Source organism: Dendropsophus ebraccatus, chromosome 3, assembly GCF_027789765.1.
Source record: "Dendropsophus ebraccatus isolate aDenEbr1 chromosome 3, aDenEbr1.pat, whole genome shotgun sequence".
Lineage (NCBI taxonomy): Eukaryota > Metazoa > Chordata > Amphibia > Anura > Hylidae > Dendropsophus > Dendropsophus ebraccatus.
Genome location: NC_091456.1, coordinates 184,933,775 through 184,947,546, shown reverse-complemented (window position 1 = coordinate 184,947,546; position 13,772 = coordinate 184,933,775).

Genomic DNA, 13,772 nt, shown 5'->3' with positions numbered 1-13,772 from the left:
AACTAGCTGATGTATTCAAGGTGTCCTGTGGCGGGCAGGGGCGGGGGGAGATGGGATTGGCTCGCTGTCTGATCCTCAGCTACTTCAACAAGGACATTTAGGAAGCTTGAAGCCAAAGTCATTTCTATTTGCAGACAATGTAGTGTGTGACATAATGTGGTCCTCTTCTCCCAAATTCAGCAGATATAACAGGTGCAACTTCTCCCAACAAGTGAAGTATAAAAAACGACTTTATTAAAATACTAAAAGCAGATACAAAGGCTCAACATAATGCGTTTCCAGATGCTTGGTTATTGTTGAAAGAAACAAAAAAGAAGCAAAGCAACTCGACCCCACCACCACCACCACCATCACAGAGGAGTTTGTGCTGCAAGTTCAGAGTAGTGGAGAGGAGTTTGTCCCAAGTGTCCCAACCCAAGGAAGAAGTGTGCTCTGCCAGAACTTTAGAAGAAGAAGTAGAATACTGAAGAATACTTAAAAATAGAAGTATACTTGTGCCCGTGTTTCGACCTTTGATGTTGTGATACCACCTGTTGCCCTACAGTGTCGGGTGACCCGTCCAACTGGGGTGACACAAGCCCCAGACCTTGTTACCTGAGTTGAGCAAGGAGTACATAGGCTTGTAGCAACTTTGCTCTATCTGGAACAGTTCCTCTTGTTTCAGGATACTGTCCTGCACTTTTAGAAGTGTTCACAGCGTGGGTTGTGGTGTTCTCTGACTTGTCCTCTTTCAAGTAGTTTAGCACTGCATAGTTGGACCAAAGATATTGTCTAAAAGATAAATCTCTGTCTCCCATGTGCGTCCGTCCACTACCACACTCTAGACTACTCTGGACACACTAACTAAGTGTGGGTGTGCACTTCCTCTCCCTATGTGACAACTTCCTACAGGAGGCGTAATGTCCTCTGTGAGTGGTGGAGAAGAAAGAGTAAAGAGAAGAAGGAGACTATCGATAGGTGAAGAAGAGAAGGCAGCTCTTATCGGTGTGCAGATCATAGACAAACAATAGCCCCTTGTTGACAACAGCTGTGCAACATACAAGTGCATATACAGATAATAGCGACATCTAGTGATAAAACTTAACTATCACTTTTTTACCATGTTAACTTGTAGTACAGGCTTTTGCACGAGGGGTGTACAAACTAATAACACCCGTGGTGGGACACTATATATATATATATGTGTGTGTGTTTGTGTGTGTATATATAATTGTGTTTGCAATGTATCTGTGAGTGTGCAATGTGTGTAACATACAGCAATATTATATATGTGCGTGTCTATATGTTATATTATATTTAGGGGAGGGAGTATATTTACTTCTAGCAGTGTGTATATAGATGGGGAAGGGGACCAAACAAGGTGAACAAATGACGAGCTGCAGTTTGATACATAATAGCAGAGAATCCCTTTAAGAGTAATGGCTGCAGGTGGATTCCTGTCCACGATTCTGAACAGCTCCTATATTTCCTGCTGTTATTTTCTCCTCCTGGCAGGTGTGTGTGTGTGTGTCTGTGTGTGTGTGTGTGTGTGTGTGTGTGTGTCGGGGGAGGGGGGGGGGGGGTCAGTGACTCATTCAGCAACTCATTCCTGGTGTCAGGGAAGTAGCGGCAGATTATTAACCGGCATCTATGGATGTTTGTCTGACATCACGCTGCTCCCAGGTAAATCACTGTGCTCCCAATCTCCCTGCACTTATCCCTATAGGAGGCCATGATTACCGGCTGATCTCCACTCAGTGTTATCTCCCTGTGCACAGAGCAGAAACACAGCAATAGCAGCCGCCCAGAGACCCAGAGACTGTGCACAGAGCAGGAATACAGCAATAGCAGCCGCCCAGAGACCCAGAGACTGTGCACAGAGCAGAAACACAGCAATAGCAGCCGCCCAGAGACCCAGAGACTGTGCACAGAGCAGCCGCCCAGAGACCCAGAGACTGTGCACAGAGCAGGAATACAGCAATAGCAGCCGCCCAGAGACCCAGAGACTGTGCACAGAGCAGAAACACAGCAATAGCAGCCGCCCAGAGACCCAGAGACTGTGCACAGAGCAGCCGCCCAGAGACCCAGAGACTGTGCACAGAGCAGGAATACAGCAATAGCAGCCGCCCAGAGACCCAGAGACTGTGCACAGAGCAGCCGCCCAGAGACCCAGAGACTGTGCACAGAGCAGGAATACAGCAATAGCAGCCGCCCAGAGACCCAGAGACTGTGCACAGAGCAGAAACACAGCAATAGCAGCCGCCCAGAGACCCAGAGACTGTGCACAGAGCAGCCGCCCAGAGACCCAGAGACTGTGCACAGAGCAGCCGCCCAGAGACCCAGAGACTGTGCACAGAGCAGGAATACAGCAATAGCAGCCGCCCAGAGACCCAGAGACTGTGCACAGAGCAGAAACACAGCAATAGCAGCCGCCCAGAGACCCAGAGACTGTGCACAGAGCAGCCGCCCAGAGACCCAGAGACTGTGCACAGAGCAGGAATACAGCAATAGCAGCCGCCCAGAGACCCAGAGACTGTGCACAGAGCAGCCGCCCAGAGACCCAGAGACTGTGCACAGAGCAGGAATACAGCAATAGCAGCCGCCCAGAGACCCAGAGACTGTGCACAGAGCAGAAACACAGCAATAGCAGCCGCCCAGAGACCCAGAGACTGTGCACAGAGCAGCCGCCCAGAGACCCAGAGACTGTGCACAGAGCAGCCGCCCAGAGACTGTGCACAGAGCAGGAATACAGCAATAGCAGCCGCCCAGAGACCCAGAGACTGTGCACAGAGCAGAAACACAGCAATAGCAGCCGCCCAGAGACCCAGAGACTGTGCACAGAGCAGCCGCCCAGAGACCCAGAGACTGTGCACAGAGCAGGAATACAGCAATAGCAGCCGCCCAGAGACCCAGAGACTGTGCACAGAGCAGAAACACAGCAATAGCAGCCGCCCAGAGACCCAGAGACTGTGCACAGAGCAGCCGCCCAGAGACCCAGAGACTGTGCACAGAGCAGGAATACAGCAATAGCAGCCGCCCAGAGACCCAGAGACTGTGCACAGAGCAGCCGCCCAGAGACCCAGAGACTGTGCACAGAGCAGGAATACAGCCAGGGCCGGCTCCAGGTTTTTGTGGGCCCTTGGGCGAGAGAGCCTTAGCGGGCCCCTCTGTATAGCACACCTCGGGGCACACCTACCAAATAAAGTTTGACAAAATATCGAAAAAAAACGTAATCCAGTAACTCACAGGTGACGTCTTCTTTGATCTGAGGCGATCGCTCTCCGTTTCCTCTCCATCTGGCCCAGACCTCCATGATGATTTCTTCCAGCTACAATTCATCTCTTCTGGACCTGTCAGACAAACATCTTAGGCTCCGCACTTTTCCAGCAACTTCCTTCCCTTTTTCCCACCCATAGGCTCCTATACAGTAGTAACTCCACTGTTTGGTGTCATGTGCAGTAAAGTAAGGAGGTTTGTGGGTCCTGTGCTGTGCCCCCCATATAGTAATAATGTCACCATGCTGTGCCCCCCATATAGTAATAATGCCCTATGTCCCCATAGTAATGCCCCCTGCTCTGTCCCCATAGTAATGCCCCCTGATCTGCCCCATAGAAATGCCCCCTGATCTCCCTCAGCACAAGAAAATAAAAAAATAAAATCATACTCACTAATCCGGGCGGGGGACGGGTCCTCTTCTCCCTTGTGTGCACCTTGTGGATCCACCAGCAGGCGTGATGACGTCATCGCTCTGCGCCTGTTGGTGAGAGCGCATCCATGCTAGAATGGACTAGAATGGAGGTGCTAGAAGGAGGTCGTCCCCCTGGAGTCTGTGTTCTAGCTTCTTCACCATAGAGCAGGCTAGAATGGAGTTACAATCAGGAGGCATTACATGAGGTATACCAGGGGGAACTACAACTCCCAGCGTGTCCAGCCTGTTATTATGGGATATCAGAGGACATTACAGGAGGAGATATAATAGGACTACAACTCCCAGCGTGTCCAGCCTGTTATTATGGGATATCAAAGGACATTACAGGAGGAGATTTAAGAGGAGTACTACAACTACCAGCATGGACAGCCTGTTATTATGGGAGATCAGAGGACATTACAGGAGGAGATATGAGGAGAACTACAACTCCCAGCATGGCCAGACTGTTATTATGGGAGATCAGAGGCCATTACAGAAGGAGATATAAGAGAAGGACTAAAACTCACAGCATACAGAGGGAAGGTATTAGTGAGCCCCGCCTCCTCATGTCACATGACAATGATCACAGGTCCTTCATCCATATACAGCCTCTCCCGTTCTCAGCCCCGCCCCCTTATGACATCACCACAGGTCCTTCATCCATATGCAGCCTCTCCTGTTCTCAGTCCCGCCCCCTTATGACGTCACCACAGGTCCTTCCCCAGTGCAGCAAACAAGGCAGGTCCTTCCCTAGCCCCTCCAGCCCTCCCCCGGGGGTCGGTGATGCGGCGGGCGTCTGTCTCACTGCTTGGGCGGCCGTGGGCCCCGGCACTTGCCCGAGTATGCCAGGTGCTGACGCCGGCCCTCAATACAGCAATAGCAGCCGCCCAGAGACCCAGAGACTGTGCACAGAGCAGCCGCCCAGAGACCCAGAGACTGTGCACAGAGCAGGAATACAGCAATAGCAGCCGCCCAGAGACCCAGAGACTGTGCACAGAGCAGCCGCCCAGAGACCCAGAGACTGTGCACAGAGCAGCCGCCCAGAGACCCAGAGACTGTGCACAGAGCAGCCGCCCAGAGACCCAGAGACTGTGCACAGAGCAGGGATACAGCAATAGCAGCCGCCCAGAGACCCAGAGACTGTGCACAGAGCAGGAATACAGCAATAGCAGCCGCCCAGAGACCCAGAGACTGTGCACAGAGCAGGAATACAGCAATAGCAGCCGCCCAGAGACCCAGAGACTGTGCACAGAGCAGAAATACAGCAATAGCAGCCGCCCAGAGACCCAGAGACTGTGCACAGAGCAGGAATACAGCAATAGCAGCCGCCCAGAGACCCAGAGACTGTGCACAGAGCAGCCGCCCAGAGACCCAGAGACTGTGCACAGAGCAGGAATACAGCAATAGCAGCCGCCCAGAGACCCAGAGACTGTGCACAGAGCAGAAATACAGCAATAGCAGCCGCCCAGAGACCCGGAGACTGTGCACAGAGCAGGAATACAGCAATAGCAGCCGCCCAGAGACCCAGAGACTGTGCACAGAGCAGCTGCCCAGAGACCCAGAGACTGTGCACAGAGCAGGAATACAGCAATAGCAGCCGCCCAGAGACCCAGAGACTGTGCACAGAGCAGCCGCCCAGAGACCCAGAGACTGTGCACAGAGCAGCTGCCCAGAGACCCAGAGACTGTGCACAGAGCAGCCGCCCAGAGACTGTGCACAGAGAAGCCGCCCAGAGACCCAGAGACTGTGCACAGAGCAGAAACACAGCAATAGCAGCCGCCCAGAGACCAAGAGACTGTGCACAGAGCAGCCGCCCAGAGACCCAGAGACTGTGCACAGAGCAGGAATACAGCAATAGCAGCCGCCCAGAGACCCAGAGACTGTGCACAGAGCAGCCGCCCAGAGACCCAGAGACTGTGCACAGAGCAGCTGCCCAGAGACCCAGAGACTGTGCACAGAGCAGCCGCCCAGAGACCCAGAGACTGTGCACAGAGCAGCCGCCCAGAGACCCAGAGACTGTGCACGGAGCAGAAATACAGCAATAGCAGCCGCCCAGAGACCCAGAGACTGTGCACAGAGCAGGAATACAGCAATAGCAGCCGCCCAGAGACCCAGAGACTGTGCACAGAGCAGGAATACAGCTATAGCAGCTGCCCAGAGACCCAGAGACTGTGCACAGAGCAGCCGCCCAGAGACCCAGAGACTGTGCACAGAGCAGCCGCCCAGAGACCCAGAGACTGTGCACAGAGCAGCCGCCCAGAGACCCAGAGACTGTGCACAGAGCAGGGATACAGCAATAGCAGCTGCCCAGAGACCCAGAGACTGTGCACAGAGCAGCCGCCCAGAGACCCAGAGACTGTGCACAGAGCAGGAATACAGCAATAGCAGCCGCCCAGAGACCCAGACACTGTGCACAGAGCAGGAATACAGCAATAGCAGCCGCCCAGAGACCCAGAGACTGTGCACAGAGCAGGAATACAGCAATAGCAGCCGCCCAGAGACCCAGAGACTGTGCACAGAGCAGGAATACAGCAATAGCAGCCGCCCAGAGACCCAGAGACTGTGCACAGAGCAGCTGCCCAGAGACCCAGAGACTATGCACAGAGCAGGAATACAGCAATAGCAGCCGCCCAGAGACCCAGAGACTGTGCACAGAGCAGGGATACAGCAATAGCAGCTGCCCAGAGACCCAGAGACTGTGCACAGAGCAGGAATACAGCAATAGCAGCTGCCCAGAGACCCAGAGACTGTGCACAGAGCAGCCGCCCAGAGACCCAGAGACTGTGCACAGAGCAGCCGCCCAGAGACCCAGAGACTGTGCACAGAGCAGAAACACAGCAATAGCAGCCGGCTGCTGTGCAATACATACAAACAAAGTTATAAACACTGACATCTGGTGGTGAAACTCATATACAACCTCATCACCACCTTACTTTGGAGTATAAGGCTTTTGCGACAGGTGTCAGACAAGCAACACCCATGGTGGGACACCACACTGTACCCCAAGTGTTATCATCCTGTACCCCAAGTGTCATCATTCTAAACACAAATTGTTATCATCCTGTACCCCATGTGTCATCATCCTGTACCCCAAGTGTCATTACCCTGTACCGCAAGTGTCATCATCCTGTACCCCAAGTGTCATCATCCTGTACCCCAAGTGTCATTACCCTGTACAACCAGTGTCATCATTCTGTACCCCAGGTGTCATTACCCTGTACCCCAAGTGTCATCATCCTGTACCCCAAGTGTCATTACCCTGTACCCCAAGTGTCATTACCCTGTACCCCAAGTTTCATCATCCTGTACCCCAAGTGTCATCACCCTGTACCCCAAGTGTCATTACCCTGTACCCCAAGTGTCATCATCCTGCTTTTTTTGCAAAAGGAGACAGTTATATACTGTATGGGATTTGCACTTTATAACATAATGTTCTGTATTCTGGCCGCTATATCGACTGTTTCTCTGTGATTTGTGTAGCAGCAGCACTTTTTTTTTACTGCATCATCATTATGTGGAGATGCTGATCATGTGTGTATATGTAGTTTTTCCTATTAATCATGTTACCATCCTTCGGGACGACCACCAGCAGTATCTTTTTCTTACATATCAACTGGTTTCAGAAAGATTTGTATTCTATTTATAAATCTCTAGTCTTCCCATACTTATCAGCTGCTGTATGTCCTGCAGAAAGTGATGCATTCTCTCCAGTCTGACACAGTGCTCTCTGCTGCCACCTCTGTCCATGTCAGGAACCGTCCAAAGCAGTAGGAAGTCCCCATAGAAAACCTCTCCTGCTGTGGACAGATCCTGACATGGACAGAGGTGGCAGCAGAGAGCACTGTGTCAGACTGGAAAGAATATGCAATTTACAAGAGTTGGGGGTTTCCTTAAAGAAGTCCAGCGAAAATGTTTATCAAAGTATTGTATCCCTCCCCCCCCCCCCCCCCCCAAAAAAAAAAAGTTATACAATTCACCAATATACACCTATTACAGGAAATGCTTATAAAGTGCTTTCTCATTCTATCCAGGAAGTGACATTACCATGTTATCCAGGAAGTGACATCACCATGTTAGCCAGGAAGTGACATCACCATGTTAGCCAGGAAGTGACATCACCATGTTAGCCAGGAAGTGACATCACCATGTTATCCAGGAAGTGACATCACCATGTTATCCAGGAAGTGGCATCACCATATTATCCAGGAAGTGACATCACCATGTTATCCAGGAAGTGACATCACCATTTTATCCAGGAAGTGACATCGCCATGTTATCCAGGAAGTGAAGCCTTGATGCAGTAGTAAGTGCAGGGATAAAGCACTTTATAAGTATTTCCCGTAATAAGTGTATATTGGTGATTCTTATAACTTTTTGGGGAAAATACAATACTTTATAAAACAAATTCACTGGACTTCTCCTTTAAGGTTAGGGAGAGAATGGACTTAGATAGATTTAGTAATATATTGGTTGTTCTTTATTGTATTATAGAGAGGAGCCATGCTGGAGATGGGTCATCTTTATTATCCACACTCAGGGAGTTACCATAGCAACACCACCTGCCTCCTTAGTGTACTGCACTAGCTAGGAGAAAGGTCCAGAAAGAGGGCGGAGCTATTCTTATGAGCTCCCTATAAGAGGTAGTTGGCACAGGGAGTTGTTGAGTAGTTGAGCGTAGCTGTGGTAGGAGTAACATCCTCTGAGTGGACCACAGCCTGTGAGATTTCTGTAAGGAGATTTACCACAACTAAAGAAGATGGAAGTTGTTGAGACAAGGAGCTTATTTTACTGATGAACTTACCAAGAAAGCGAGCCTGATCTACTTACTCATCAAGGTATTAACACTGAGCGGCAACTTCTCCACATACGTTTAGTATTTTCTAGGATCCGAAACATTGTGGTTTACGGCCCGGCCCAGATAACCATAAAGGACTCCCATTCCCCTGGGTTCTGGTTCACTACCTATCCAATTCACAAAAGTGCGAATCCACCCATACACATCAACAATCTCTATTGTAACATCAGTGACCGATCTCTGTCAGGCGGCCATGTAGAGAGATGTTAAAGGACAACTCCGGCGCTGATAAAAAAAAAACCTGAACTGAAGCTCCAATTGGTGTCTTCATTTTTTCTTCACTTCCTGGTTTGGGCTTTCCCATGATGCACTTTGTCTCCTGTGATGTCTAACTGACTCTGTAGAACTGTTAGATGGCTTGCATCATTGCCTGAGTCATCTGACAAAGGGGCTTAGACCCACCTCCCTCTTGATGATGTCATTGTCACAAAATGGCTGCCACAGAACAGCCTGGGGTCAACAGTCATTAGGTAAGAATGAGGTTACTTCCCTTCCTGGTAGGGGAATGAGGAAGGGTGAAACATAGGGAAGGGGGCAGAAAGGTGATTAAAGCATATTACAGAGTTATATAACTTTGTAATGTGTTTCAGTTACTAGGAAAAAGCTTGTCACCGGAATATCCCTTTAAGCACAAAGAAACTAAAAGTCACTGTTGTACCTCACTGCCTCCCTGTTGTCTGATTTTCTCTGCATCTCTTCTCTGTCAAGGGCTTTTCCCTCACCACCTCAGGCATCAGTGATAGAGGAGCCCCAGGGGGAACTACAAGTACCATCATCACCAAACACCTAGGTGCAGCCCCTCTCTGTAACCTCTGTGACAGTATTTACCTCAGGAGGCGGGAGAGAGTTATTACCACTCGGCCTGTGACAGGATATATCTTCATTTATCCATCATAACCTCCATCCTCCCTGAGTTCCCCTTACTCAAGACTGCTACAAATAAACCACTTTCTGCAGGACATACAGCAGCTGATAAGTACTGGAAGACTGTTTGTTTGGTCCTATATGCATGTAAGAGTAGCTCAGCTCTTTATAGAGTCTTTGTAGTGATTATTTCTCCTCTTACTCTGGATAATGATACAGAGGAGATGCCTTTGGGCTGTATTTGAGGCTTTTCCTGTAGTTTGATGTTGTAGCTATAACTATGTCTTTGTGTTGTTCCCCGCTCCAGTCCAGATGGCGGCTTGCCGGAGGTCTTGCACTGTTTCTGATGGGGATCTACTGTATAACAGGGATGGGGAACCTTCAGCCCTCCAGCTCTTGAAAACCACAGTACCCATCATGCCTGGACAGGCAAAGCGAAGCTCCGGCTATCCAGGCATGATGGGAATTGTAGCTTTGCAACAGCTGAAGGGCCGTAGGGCCCCATCCCTGCTCGATAATATAGCAGAACTGATACAACCCTGTCACATTATGGGATTGTTGTCTTTTCTGTAAACTATATCGAGCTTTTTCCTCGTTTTTTACCTTAGGCGGTTTGGCCCCCATGTACGTCTGTCAGATCTCTCCCCGTTTCAGCACTTGTCGGACCGTGGTGAAGCACATTGCTGCGTCCGCAGGTAAATAATGCAGGAGCCATCGATCTCTGTGAGAAACAACCTCAGCAAGAGCTGAACATCCATTCACTCAATGTTTCTGGTCGTGAAATATCGGCTCTCTGGTTGATTTGTGGCCGGTGTTTTCCCACTTTTTACTATAGCTGAGATATCAAACTTCCTTGTTGCTTCAGGATTCTGGAAAAGCTGAGTAACAACTATGGCTGGCGCTGTAGGGGCGGCCATAATGGATGCCGCCCCTGTTTTCCTGAAGTATAATGGGGCAGCATGCCTGCCAACCTGCTACATCCTTGCTCATGTTATACATCAGCCATGTCATTCTCTGGACCACGGTGCTACGATTTTTGGCCGGCCGAGGAAACCCAGTAATTTCCTACAGTTGGCCTGCAGGAGTATACCACCATAGCCCATAGGGGAGGAGGCGTCCATGTTACCACCGTACTTACCCGCATGACCCAGGTATGTAGACAGTTCCCTCCAGAGAGGAGCCTGCAGCCGCGTCCACTGCTTTAGGTGAGACAATGGGGATGGGGGAGGGGGGGGTCAGTAAGGGCTAATAGTAGATATGGGGGGGGGGCAGAGGGGCTTAATAGTAAATGTGGGGGCAAAGGGGGTTAATAGTAGATATGCGGGCAGAGGGGTTAATAGTAGACATGGGGAGGAGGAGGTTAATAGTAGACATGGGGCAGGGGGGTTAATAGTAGACATGGGGCAGAGGGGGTGAATAGTAGACATGGGGAGGAGGAGGTTAATAGATAGGGCAGAGGGGGTTAATAGTAGACATGGGGCAGAGGGGGTTAATAGTAGACATGGGGCAGAAGGGGTTAATAGAAGATGAGGGAAGGCAGAGGAGGTTAATAGAAGAAGTGGGGCAGAGTGAAGGGGACACTATTGCAGTCACTGATTGGCTAAACGGCCAGTCCATCATCCGTGTCAGGCATTTCCCCCCGAGTCATGACGTCATCGAAAATTTGAGAAAACTGCCTTCAGGTGGGGGTCCCACCTGAAATTACTGAATTTTCGTGGTAACGATCACATTTGAGCGATAATCGGCTTGTGTAAACACAATTAACGATCCAGCGACGAGCGAGAAATCGATCATCGTGGTCTTTCACCATGTTCTCAAATCGTCGTCGGTCGTTCGATGAAAATTCGCAGACCGCTTCGTCTTTCAATCATTTATCGATTCGTTTAAACGGCTGATCGGCATAAAAACAAAACTTTGCTTCAAAATTGTTGAACAATCGATTTATCGCTTCGTCTAGACGGACCATAAGTCAGGACTAAGTTCTGATTATATAATGTGAGTACCGTCTTTGCTCTAGCAGCTAATGCCGGTGTCGCTTATCCGCTCATGTACGCAGGGAAATATGTGGTATCACAATGGAGATTACATATGTTTTGGTCTTTGCTTTTCCTTCGAGGCCTGGGGGTTGACATTTTCCATCAGTTCGAGGTTTCTTTATTGTCTTCCCCGGTCAGGAACCTTGTTCTCATAGCTGAACTATGTAACAAGGACTTCAAGACGTATAATTATAACTGGATAATAACACAGTAACATTCTCATCTCAGCACCTTGTACAAGGAGACGTCGGAGCAGAGGGGACGATCACTCCAGGCAATTCAATATTTTTCAAGTGGTTTAATTTTCTTCTAGGACGATACGTAGTAAATGAGGAAGCGTGGGAAAGTGTAGGAGATGTAGAGGAGCCGAGCGCAGTGCGGGCATTACCGGATAATAGTGACAAATTCCTGCAGTGTCACATGGCGGAGACATAAGAAGGAGGGGAGGGCACGGAGAGAGAAGAGGGGGGGCTGGACGGCTGCTGGAATGGCTGAAGGAAAAGAGGAGAAGGAAGAAAAGAGAGAAAGGAAATAGAGGCAAAGTCAAGGAGAAAGGGGGTAAACACATGGGAAGTGGAAATAGTGAGGAGTTCAGCATCAAGAAGAGGAACGGCGAAGAACGGGAGGTGGACACCCCAAAATTATTTTTCAGCTCAAAGTGCGAAACCTGCACTAATCACCACCGGACCTATGGAGTCTATGCTTCTCCCTGGTGCACCTTCTCCCTGGCGTACTCCAGCTGTATCCCCCACTCGCCCAATGGGGGGGCAGAGGGAGCCGCAGCAAGGTGGGGAGGAGTAAATCAGGGTAAAAATATACACCTGCTTGGGAGCAGGTGTAGGTGTAGATTTCTGCACCTTCTGCAGGGCAGACGCAGGTCAGGCCGGATTCACTAAGAGGTGTGCAATTCTTAGTGAATCCAGGGCGGCAGTTGGGGAGGGGCTTCATGAACGTCCGCTATCTGTTCTGTATTTTTTATGCTAAGAATACTTTGGAACAGGCCCCACTTTACATGGGAAGAAGGAAAGCGTGGTACATTATGGCGGAATAAAGGATAGGGAGTGGGGTAGGTAATGGGAGAAGAAGATAAGAAATAGGGGATATATTAAAGTGGTTATCCGGCGCTCACATATTTTTAACATGTTGCTGCCATATAAGAAAGCGTAACAAACATGTTATGCTTACCCCTCTGGACTGCCCCGGATTCCCCGGTTGCCGGTGTCTCCCGCTGTCTGTAGCTGCCGTTACTACAGAGACAAACTCATCTCGGGAGTGACAGACCGCTCAGCCAATCAATGACTGAGGCGGGACAGCACATTGGCCGGTAATTGGCTGAGTGGCCTTTCACTTCCCAGTAAAGTTTGTCTCGGAAGCGCTGGATACTTTAAGGGAAGGAGGAGAACAAGAGGAAGGAAAGTCTGAAGGAAATGAAGAAGTGAAGCAAAGGAAGAATGAGGGGAGGAAAGGAGCAAGGAAGGGAAGGTGATGATAAAAAGAAGGAAAGATGGCGGACGTAAAGAGAATTAGGGGAGAAGGAAAATAGAAAGATAAAGTGAATGGGAGAATCAAAGGAGGAGAGAAGGGAAGGAGGAAGGGGAAGGAGGGGAGATAAGGAGCAAGGAAGTACAGGGAATTAGAACAGAAAGAAAATGGATGGATAGAGTAGGTAATAGAAGCAAATAAGGAGAAGGGGGAAGGAAGAGAGAGAGCGACAAAACGATAAAGGAGGAAGTGAAGGGTAATAGGCAAAAGGAATACGTAAGAGGAGAGAAAAAGGGGGTATGATGAAGAGAGGAAGATGAAGGGAAGAAGGAGGAGAGAAAAGAAGCAAGGATTGAGGAAGTAAAATAAATCAGGAGACAGACATAGTGGATGAGGAAACCAAGAAGAGAGAGAAGGGGAGGATAGGGAGAGGCAGGGGAAGGTTGGGAGGAAGTAAAGGGAAGCAGAAGAGAAGGAAAATAAATGGGGAGAGCGGGTAAGGGAAGCAAATAAGGAGAAGAGGCAAATGAAAGAGAAAGGACGAACTGAAGGGAATAAAGAGAGATTGGAAACAAAAGGTGGAGGAGATCCAAAGGATGAAAGTGTCCACAGGGATGGCTTCAATCGTCTTTGAATCTTCCTTGGATTATAAACAGTTGACCTTGATTTAGGTGTTGGCTTGGAGAGTTGACTCCGGACCTTCTTCTACCACCACACCCTCATTCCTATTTTCTCCCCTTTTTCAGGTTCTTTCTCTCGGTTTCTATGCCGCTTTAACATCAGCGGTGTTTATTTTTGGTTTAATTGAAATCGATGACATTTCTACCGCCTTCCCGCATTTGCGGATTGTTGGTAGTTTAATAGTGCG